Source organism: Cucumis sativus, chromosome 2, assembly GCF_000004075.3.
Source record: "Cucumis sativus cultivar 9930 chromosome 2, Cucumber_9930_V3, whole genome shotgun sequence".
Lineage (NCBI taxonomy): Eukaryota > Viridiplantae > Streptophyta > Magnoliopsida > Cucurbitales > Cucurbitaceae > Cucumis > Cucumis sativus.
In genome coordinates this window covers 10,923,756-10,935,248 of record NC_026656.2, presented here as the reverse complement: position 1 = coordinate 10,935,248, position 11,493 = coordinate 10,923,756, and the positions used below count along the sequence as shown (strand labels likewise).

The 11,493-nt window shown below is 32.9% G+C and overlaps 1 long non-coding RNA gene across 1 annotated transcript; it reads right to left on the bottom strand.

Moving 5' to 3' along the window:
• Window positions 1-4,669: 4,669 nt before the first annotated feature.
• On the bottom strand, window positions 4,670-7,112 carry LOC116401989. The gene is made up of 2 exons (XR_004214331.1): window positions 6,923-7,112; window positions 4,670-4,932 (listed from the first exon to the last, which is right to left on the bottom strand). It is a non-coding gene; the product is annotated as an uncharacterized LOC116401989 (long non-coding RNA).
• Between the last annotated feature and the right edge of the window lie 4,381 nt (window positions 7,113-11,493).

Below are 11,493 nucleotides of genomic sequence, written 5' to 3'. Positions count from 1 at the left end.
TATTGATGGTTTGGAGATGGAAAATAACACAAACCTACGAAATCATTTCTAAACAAATTTAAAATGGTACTTACATAGTTAGAACAAGATTGATAAAGAACTCAAAAGCTTTGGTGGTGGATGAAATTACCAACTATGTGCAATCATTACAATACCAAGGTGTGGTAATTATATTTTAGAATAAAACTAGAAAAAAATTGTGGTTTACTGGTAAAATGATTGATGTACAATCAAACAAAATGTTATAGCTTAATAGAGAAACAAAATCATCTAATGTAAATTTTGGTCATCGAATTCTCAAGGTTGATTTTAACTCCGAAGCTACATACTCCTATCCGAGTTGATTAGAGAAGAGTTAAAACTTCTAAACATCAAATTAGTCAATTTAATTATTTCATGAGAAGCATCTTAATCAATTTACCTAAGTCTCATTACACTCTAACGATGTGAGGATGAATATTCAATTTTCGAGTGCCTAATTAGAAAATTGTATGTTTTCCTTATCTAGTTCAATGGAACAATACTATTAGTTGTCAACCACAAATCACACATTCATTAGCCTATTTAACATTTTTTTTTTTTCGAAAGATAAACCTATAATTACATGTCACGTGTTATATATTAATCGTGAGCATGTATGGAATTGCATTTTAAAGCATTTGTTCATAATACGTGGAAGTAATCATTTCATGACATATAACTCCAAAGTAGGGGAGTTATCATTTAATTATTTAAAATTTTTAACTTAATAAATTAAATTAAATAATAAATAATTAAACTAACTAAATTAACAATTAATCAATTCTCGGATTAATCAATTAGCAAATAAAATCTCACGTATTAATTTAACCTACAAATCATATTTATTTGTATTTATTTTATAATCTTTAATTTAAATATATATCTAGTACACATTAGTTTTAGTTTTAATAAAATTCATATTAAATAAATATTTGAGCTCCTTCAAATGTTTTATTCTCTTGTAAATAATTTTAGAATCTATTTCAAAATTTAATTTATATTATAAAGTTTAATTAAAATATATCATCATACATTATATTATTTCCCTAAGTAAAATTGAACTATTCAAATTTCATCCAAAATATTATAACGACGTTATCCTTTATAAGCTAAAAAATGAGCCTAGTGAGTCTACATATCAGAAACTACAATAAAATGAGATTTATTGTCTAAAACTCATTAACTACATTAAGCAATATCTATTAACTATTTGTCCACTTTAGTAAAGACTTTACAACTAACTCTTCTCAGTGTAGTATATTCATGTGTTTAGAGATATAGACTAATAACAATTTACTGTTTTACTCATGAATTACTTCTTAGACTTTAAATATTAGTGCTTCTCTAATGAAAAACATGTTTACTGTTCAACTAATAATAAACCGAGAAATTTCTTTTGTGCCATAGAAGGAGTATGATCATTTGTTCAATTCCTGAATGCATCATTTATGGGAACACTCACCTACTAATTAACCTAAAGTCGAGAAGAAACGAATTTCATCTTGGGTGATTATGTTTGCAACTCCCTACTCAGTTTGTCCCCAAAATGTCACTCTGATACCACAATAAATCGAGGTTTTTCCGATGCTAGAGGGCATCGACGAAGGTAAAGAATGGCGTCGGCAAAAGTTCTCCCATCGCAATTCTGCATGTCAGAATGATTGTCGGGAAACCCGCATTGGGATATCCATTCCTGACGAGCAAAGATCAAAGCATCGCGAATTCCTGTCCCCCGACATCTCTTTTACAGACGACGGAATCACGTCGAAGAAACTGCACTCCCAATGTCAGCATGTGACATCGGGCATAGGACTCTGTCGACGTATCTTCAGGCGTCAAAAGAAGAATTATCTCAACATTACCTAGCAAAACTTCTCTTCGATGTGCTCAAGATGCGTTGGGGAACACTGCTATTTCCTGACCGCTAGCTGCATCGAGAGTTATTTTAGGTATTTTTTAATTTCTTTTTTCAATTGTACACTATTTTGTTGGGTTCCAATTCAATTTAAATTGAATAAAATTTATAAAAACTAAACAACCAAATTACTAAATAATTATATAAAATATCAAATCAAAAGTAAACATATTATAATTAAACGTTACATTGTCTAACAATTTTGAATATTTGAAAAAAAAAATTACATAAAAAAAAATTAACATAATATGAGCCATTGGTAGGGTAATATTTTACATAACCATTTGAAACTCAAATTAATTGAGAACTAAAAAATACGAGAGCATTGAAAAAATATTTACAAAAACAAATTTCTAAAATCTAAAGGCTAAGCATGTTTTCTATAAATTACACAAAGAATTACAGAGAAAAAAGGTTTACATCGTCGACGACTTTGAATTTGCCAAACACAAAACTTGGGGCACCACCACTCGGAGACCTCCATATTCTCTAGGAGGAGATTGGTGTGACGGAACCAATAAGAATGAAAAAAAAACTTTGAGAGAATCTCGAAAAGAATTCGTTGGAAGGCAAAGACTCGAATTGAAAAAACATGTTATCTTCGGCGTATTTATAACATCATCCTATTTAAGATTTTATTAATTTAAAAAGTATTAAATTAATAATTAATTAAATCATATTACATTAATATTTTATTTAAATCATATTTAATGAATATCTCACATATCATCTAGTTTTAATTGAATTAAATCAAATTTAATTAATAAAATTAAACTAAACTTTTAATTAATTACTAAATTAAATATTTTATATTTAATTTAATTCAAATTTGAATCATATTAAAAATAAATTTCTCTCCTAACCTCTATAGTAGTTTTAGTGTGTATTATATACGCATTAAATTTTAACCTATAATTTTAATATGAATCTAATTTACATTAAACTAATATTTGAACTCATTTAAATATTTTATCTCTCAAAAATTAATTTTGAATCATATATTATAATGTATATACATTTTACTAATTCTCAAAGTAAATTTGAATATTTCAAATTACAATCAATATAAATAAATTTCATTACCCTTTACGAGCTAGAAATGAGATCTAATGAACCTACCGATCAAAAGCTACAACGTTATAAGATTAATTGGCTAAACTTATTAACCACATTAGTCAACATTCGTTAATTGTACACACTCCACTAACAACTCATAGTTAAACTCTTCTGACTGTAGATATATTTTTGTGTCCAAGTATATAGACTAATATAACAGTAAGTTAATCCTTTAGTGCTTGTAACATCAGCTGGGTCAATTTTTTGTTTTACCTCTAGTTATTTCTAGTCCTTAAATATTAATGTTCATCTAATTAACAACTTGTTTATGGTCCAACTAATAAACAGAAACCCCTCTCATGCCATAGAGAGGGTAGGACTCTTTGTTCAAATCTCAGAGACACCATTTAAGAGAACACTCATCTACTTACCCTAAAATCGAGAAAGAGTAAATTTCATGTTATGTGATTATGTTCCCAGCTCCCTACTCAGTCTTGTCCCCAAAACTATAAGCATATTGAATTGGTAATCTGGCTATTATCACCCATATAAATCAAAAGACAATCCATCGCGAACATGAATTCATAATACACTCAGAATTAAGACAAAGTTACCTAGGTCATCTTAATGAAATAGAAACTCAACTAGTTAACGAAGTTACATCTAGTGGTTACTATTTCGTGGTCCTATCTTATGCAAACTTTTGCATAGGATACTCCCACTCGCATGTCATCAACACGAACGTGTTCGATCATTACGTTTGTATCATTACATTATTCATAATGTGTTACTAGAATAATGTACCACTAGAAGAAATCTAGGCTTTAATGTCAGGTGAAAAAAATGAAAAATGATGTTTAATGTCATTTTTCAAAAGACGAATGTTTAATGTCGTTTCTCAACCAACATCAAAGAAGAAGAATTAATGTCGGTTTAAAATTGACATTAAAGCTATATATTTTTTTATTTTTGTAAAATTATTTTATTTTTACAAATATATAAGTTAAGTTTAGGGTTTCTTCTTGGCCGCCGCATTCTCTTCGATCTCCACTACTAATCGACTAGTCGATCTCCATCTTTGTTTTTTTTTTGTTCTTGTATTGATTCAACTTTTCTCGCTCTTGCTACTTCATCGACGTTCTTTCTTCTCGTTCTTGCTGAGAAATCTCATTTTCTATAATTAAGTTCTTTATATAAATCTTGAAGCTTAGAAAGTGGTTAGTAACTTTCTTTAAATAGTTATTTTAGAAAAAAGAAAAATAAATATCTTTCCTCTTCATTCTATTTTCTTCTTCCAACCGCTAAACATTATTCAAGAGAAACACAACTAGCAACAACTCATTTTCCTCATCTGCTTTGGAATCCATGGCGGTACTGAAGGTTATCAGCCTAACGAATTTTCTTCTTCAATTGTCTTCTTTGCTACAGTAGACGAGATCGTCGACGGAGATGACATAATTGAAGTTGTGAGAGAAGATGGCTCTGTTTTGCTTGGTTTATTGGAAAAACTTAATTCTAAGATTCAAGAGCTTGGTTAATTCTTTTCTTTTAGTTTTGCTTAATTTCTTGTCAATTTGAGTTGGTTTGGTAGTGGGAAGATGTGGTGGATGAAGTATTTGTAACGATCCAACTTTTCTAACTAAGTTGAAGTCGTTAATTTTGACAAAGAGACCTTGATTGACACAAAATATAGTAAATTTTATTTGAAATCATACGAGCAAACTTAAATCGGGCCCTATTTCAAATAACCAAAACTTTAAAAGTACTGTTTACAAAATAATAGTTCGTAAACTTAGTTCCATCACAAAAATTTTAAATAGCCTCATGTACTAAGGAAAAAAAAAAAAAAACATAAGGCACAAGCATTTGAAGGACATTCCTCTATGACAATCACGTCTCCTTCTTGTCCCTCGTCGGTCTACCCCATTTGTTACCTTTGCCTAAAATAGTTAAACATGAAAGGGTGAGTATAAACATACCAGTAAGACTACTGGTCCCGTTAAGGAAAAATAAACTATTAACTTCCTATGGAGTACCCTGCACAGTCACAGTCTTGTGATCCCGTAGGATATACGTAATCAGTCTAACGCCCCGAAGGACGCATAATCAGTCTAGTATTCTGCAGAAACACATATCAGTCTAGTGCACCCAAAGGATGCACATATCAGTCTAGTGCTCCCGAAGGATGCACGAAAGGGTGGTGATCCCGTAGGACACCTGCAAGGTAACAGAAACTAATAATTTTTCCTCTTAGTCCATTCTAAACATCTTAACAGTCATTCATAATACAGTCCAGCTACCTCAACATACAATTCTTTCACTTAACACTCTAACCGTCACCCTATCCTACTTTAGTCCACTGTCAGTCAATAGCATATCATTACATCAGTCAATCGAACTATATAGTCATAACACCCCTCAGTTCACATCCACATCTCATACAAACACAATCTACAATTGTCGTCCTATCTACATCCACATATATATATATTCCCAGATAATCACATTATGCATTCAAAATCAAGACTACGTCAATCCATGTATATATATTTCCAGTCATTCATGGTATACATTGAACACTAAGTCTACATTCACACGTAAATATCATTTTGATATCTCTACTCAATCAGAGGTAGCTATACAGTCAACACAATTCAAAACTATAGGTGAGCCCAGTAGTAAGAGAATCCCTTAATAATACATAATCCAACCTTAGCGTAACGATTTCTCAAATAGATATATTCATACATAAGTGTCACTCATCTCAGTTTAAACGTACACCATCCATTCTTTAACATAACAATCAATCATCCTCAGTTTAGTCAACAAACATTTTTAATTTAGTCAAACCATCAACACATAAAGCAATTAAGTCTCTTTAACCATTTCAACCTACATTTAGTGGTCGTATCCTTTTAAGTTATTCAAGTCCATATGCATAACAGTCAAACAACAAGAGAATCAACATCATTCTAAATAACTTCAAGTATCTAAATCACCCATATATGAACATTCAACACTTACCCAACGTTAACCAATCGAGTTCAAACCAAAACCAATATTTGTGGTGAACTCAAAGAAAATCAAGCGCTAGCCTCAATACAGTAAAACAGAGGCAGCAGCAACGTCCGAAGGTAAAGCGAAGAAAATTGTGAAATCTGAGCATGGGTCAAATTTGGGAATCGCGGCTAGAAGATAGGGAGTCGTGTGGCTGTGTTTTGTAAACAGAGGTAGAACGACTTGTGATTTGCGGCTAGGAAAAGCAGTACGCATGGGAAAACAGTCACGACGCACTGATGTTGAGCGGCAAAGGATCGCAGCGGCGCGGAACAGTTGACGGACGTCGCGGCGGCATGAAACATGTCCCTTCGACTGGGTTTTGACCGGACGACAGAGAGAAAAAGGAAAAAAAACATCGACTGCGACTCGAGCTGTGACCGATGACGAAGGCCGCTGAAGGAACGTCGGCGTGAGTGATCGGCGTAGGCTTCAGGTGAACGGAAAGGAAGAGAAAGAGACGGCTGGCGGCTGGCGGCTGGCGGATAGGTTCTGGACAGCACGGAGGTGCAGACGATTCGCGACGAGCCATCGGAGGTTTGGGTAACGGCGGCGTCGGAAAACGAAGGAGAAGGGAGAGGGGAGGTGGTCGGCGGCTGCTGAAGGTAGGGCAGAATGGAAGAAGAAAAGAGAAAAAGAAAAAAAAGGAAGGGGGTCACGCGAGCCTGAGGAAGAAGAAGAGAGAGATATAATCTTTTTTCCTCCATGGTTTCTTTTCTTTTTCTCTAATTAAAATATTCTTCAAACTAAAGTAATAAAATAACATCCGACGATTTATAATAATAATAAAAAAATCAATAATAAGACCATTTTATTTTATTTAAATTTTAAATTTACCTTAAAATTTGGGGGTGTTATAGTATTAGTGCGAACCTTTTTTGGCAAATTAGTGGTGCTTCAAGTTGAAATGGTTTTTCTGTAGCCGCATGAATTCTAGAAATAAGAAAATGTTTCCTGTGATTAAATGAAACTCCACCATTTTCTCTCTCAAAACAGGTTGTGACAAAAGAGTTTCTTGTGATTGAAGCATTTTCCTATTTCTGCAGAGGTTCTTATTGATGAAAAAGCACGGGAGTTAGAGAAAAAGGATTATCTTATATCTCAGAAGGATGAAATATTTAGGGACAATTCCTTCTTCATTTGAAAAATTGTCTAATTTGCTTGAAAATCTCCTTAATAAGATTAAATGAAGAGTAAGGTAAAAACTTAAAATCTTTTTTGTCCTCTTTCATTCAGAAGATTTACTCTATCATTACCATACAACTGCTAGCCACCATTGCAGTTGCAGCTACTGTTGTTTACGTTTGACCAATTTCTACTTTCTTTAACTCAATTGAGTGAACTTGGCTTTATACATCTTTCTCATTCTTACGTCTTTTTATAAGCTAGGATTTTTCCTTGATTATTGAAATTGATGATCTTTTTTTTCTTTCTTTTTAAAGGGTTTTACTGATTTCTGTTTTGGTTTTTTGTTTGGAATTTTCCACAGTGATAGATTCCACTCTCTTGTTAATTTGGCTACAGGTGGGCCTCTACTATTCATGAAGCTTGCATTTTTGGAGCGCAAGATGTTAGATAGAGGAGTGCAGGTTAAATTAATATTTTAATTTATCTGCACTTTAGTTTAAAGTTTTCTTTTTCTCTTTGTAATTTCCCGGATTGATATAGATTGGGTCTTCACAAGCAAATTTGTCTGGAGTATATTATTTTTGCATTATATAGGTCAAAATTGGTCGAAAGTATGATGATCTTGAGTTATTTAGGAATGATATACACCCACAATTTGGTATTATCAAGGTAACTATGTGTAACAGGATCATTATTCTCTTATGATCCTGGCCTACTGTTTTTCAATATTTTTTGGCCTCTTATTAAGGATGATGCACACCCACCATTTGGATAATGCCTAGTACCTCATATTATAGACTGATTGAATGATTATTTGCTTTAGGTTCTTGTTTGTATAGAAACCTTAGCAAACGTCTGTGTTTCTTTAATTGGATTATTTGTTTTTGAAGTTTCATTTGCTTTATCATAGTTCTCTTGTTGATTGAAGATGAATTGAATAATTGAAGATATGGACTCGACATCTATAGACTCTTCCAATAAGCAAGTAAATTGTTTAGGATTCATAGCCAATGTATTTTAGTGTACATGTACGTATTGCTATCAACACATTGATTCATTTTATGAGTAATACTTGGAAGGAGGGAGAGGAAGAGGAAGGGGAGTCTATCCTTCGACATGTTTACCTTGATCTACAACATCTCCATTAAGAAAAATGATAGAAGAAAGTCTGCCTAATATGAAGAAACTCTGGGAATTCGTTTTTATTACATTGGTCTTCCTTTGGGCAGTAATACTAAATGCTTAGCTTTTGGAATCTCGTGGTGGTAAAGTTAAAGAAGGACTTGCCTCTTGTATTGGATGAGTTGGACATAATTAGATGTCTTATATATTCTGCTATCATGGTTACATCTAAGAAGGTACGTAGGAGATTTGTTGTGTGCTTGAGGTGATTGTTGTGTTTTTTTCTTCGCTTTAAATGAATTAGTGTGTCTGTGTTTTATTTTATTCATTATTATGTTCATACCTTTGCTCACTTTTCTACTTCATTTCTTCTTTTTGTAATGGAAGTTTATTTGTGTAGACAAGGCTAGTTGCTTGTTTATCTTGGTTGTTGTCATGGGTTTTTTCAGCTATTTATAAATTAAATTTGTTATGTTACTACTTTTATAAATTTTATACTAAGTTTAAAGGGACAAGTTAGCTTGAGCATCTTGAAAGAAAATACACCTTGGACTGTTCTTTACATATATACTTGGCTGAAAATGGTGAGAATCCTTGTTTATCTTGGTTTTTGGAGGGCACTTATATATTTTTTTTATTTTCTTAATGAAAATTGTTGCATTTAAAAAAACTTGATTTCCTCTTGGCTTAGATGCAATTTTTGTTTTGTTTATTAAGGAATGGTTAGAAGTACATAAATAATTAATATGCTATTGTGGATGGAGCAAACGTTGGTCTCTATCAACATAAATTTTGCAAATTCTGGATTTAATCTTCTCCTCAGGTTGTAAAGTATATTTGGTCTTAGATAGCCAACCAAGCTAAGTGATTGCGTAGATGGAAGCAATCGTTGAAAGTTGAAGATTGTGAAGGCGTTTAGGATTTCTTATTTAAGTCTTGTATTATGATCTTTTTCATGGATTTCTTTATTAAGATTTCATTTTGTGTATATAAATGTAAAAGAAAAATATTGTAGTTTCTAAAATAATATTAATTTTATTGATTTGTTGGTGTGAGAAAAAAATATTTATCTACACGTATCCAATGTCGGTTTATAAAAAACTTTAATGTCGGTTTTAAAACATCAAAGGCCAACCGACACTAAAGATCTTCAATAACATCATAAAAAATTCAGTTTAAAAACGACATCAAAGCAGAAATGACATGAAAGGCCTTTAATAACGCTAGCATAGATGTCAGTTGCCAACCGACACTAAAGGAAATTAATGTTGGTTTTAAACTGACATTAAATGCCAAATTTCTTCTAGTGTACCCACTCTTATCCTTATGCTATAGACCCTTTACGTTGATTTCTAACATTGATCCACGTATGTCTCTACATACTGTTTAAGACTCATCAAACAACTTAGAATGTTAGTTTATTGAATTTAGGTTATTAAGGCAAAGCTAATAATATAATGAATAATGTTTATTGAAATAATAATAATGAAATTTTATTAATAAATAATAACCAATGAATTATACGTACTATCTACAAGTTTTAGGACATAAAACCTAACAGTAGCAGTCACCATAATACTACAGGTCCACACCTACAATGACACAAAATTATATATATATATCACTAATATTGCAAAGTAAACAATGGCAAAGTTAAAAAATACATACCACAAGTGTGCAACTCACGGTCCTCTCTGTGCCCATGTAATTTGTTCAATCATCTTATTCATTTCTTCCATTTGTTGGGTTTGCAGCTCGGACATCCTTCTCTGCTCTTCAATCATGTGTTTAGCTTCTTCAAGCTTGAGTCTTTGCTGCTCGATCAGGACTGCATTAGCTTGTTCGACCTTCGTAGAATGCGAACATGTGGTCAAAGAACTGCTAGCACAACTCTTGCGAGACTTAGGCCTGGGTCTCCAATCAAGACCTTTAGAGTAGCCTGATCGTCTACCCAAAACGGTCTCGCAAACATCATCCTTAGAGAGTGATCGAGAACCCTTTAGGGTGGGCTGGGACTTAAGTTTCAGAATTTGATTATGAAACAAATTAAATTTTATGCAATTAAGTTATGAAGGCATAAGTATAAATAAAAAAATAAGACAAAATCAAGTTGAACTTACATGCGTATCCAACAGCTGCATGTGAAAAGAATTGGCCTCTCAAAGCATGTGTTTCTCTGAACAACTCCAGACGATCGACTGACAAACCTTGTTCTTCAGCGAGGTCATGTTGTCGTTGTAGAAACAACTTCGACCCACTACTATGATTGTAAGAGTACTTTTGTCTGGCAACCTTGTTCATCTGTGATTGCTCCCACATGGAAATATTTGTTAAAATTATACATGCATACCAAAAATTTCGTGAAATAACATACCATTACAATATGTAGATCTCATCCGAAATGCACGACTCATATAGTGATCACACAGGAAGTGTCAATCTTCCAGACATCCCACCAATATGTGTGATGGGTTGACACGTGTATGTTCAGGGTCAGTGTACTTTTTGAAATGTCTATGACAGTCGCCCTTGAACTCCTTGAAAGATGTGAGCATTTGATGCTCAACAAATCTAGCAAGTGCTTGAGTTGAAATCAAGCATGAAAAATTCGCTAGAAACTAAAAAACTTCACACATTAGCTTTGTTTATACTTGTGTATGTCTAAACAAAAAAACTAATTCACTACTGAATTTACCTGTAGAGCGTCCTTCACCACCTCAATGTTTTCTCGCCATACATCAGTCCATTTAAGGCAGCAAACTGGAAATGTATTTCTCACACACACATCAGTGGTGTTAGTGAATCGTACAACATGTGGAGATATTGGCTTCTCTGCTTCTAGGGCTATGGTAATTGGAATTCTACCATGCTTATGAACGTACCTCTCAAACTCTAAGTTTCGAGATTGTTGACGTCTCCTAGGAGTCTGAGGGAGTTGAGACACATTTGCTGTAGAAATCAAGTCACGCTGTCATCTCATATCAGATAATCCTTCTTGTGATAGAAATAAGCGTTGTAATCTCGGTATCAAGGAAAGTGGCACAATACCTTATGCAAAAAAAAAAAAATTCTCTTTGTTAGAACTAACCTTGTACCGAGACTCACCACAAGTTAGACAATGCTGCAAATCCTCAAACTCCTTCCAATACAGAACACGTTATACTTACAAGCATGAATATAGTTTTATATCACAG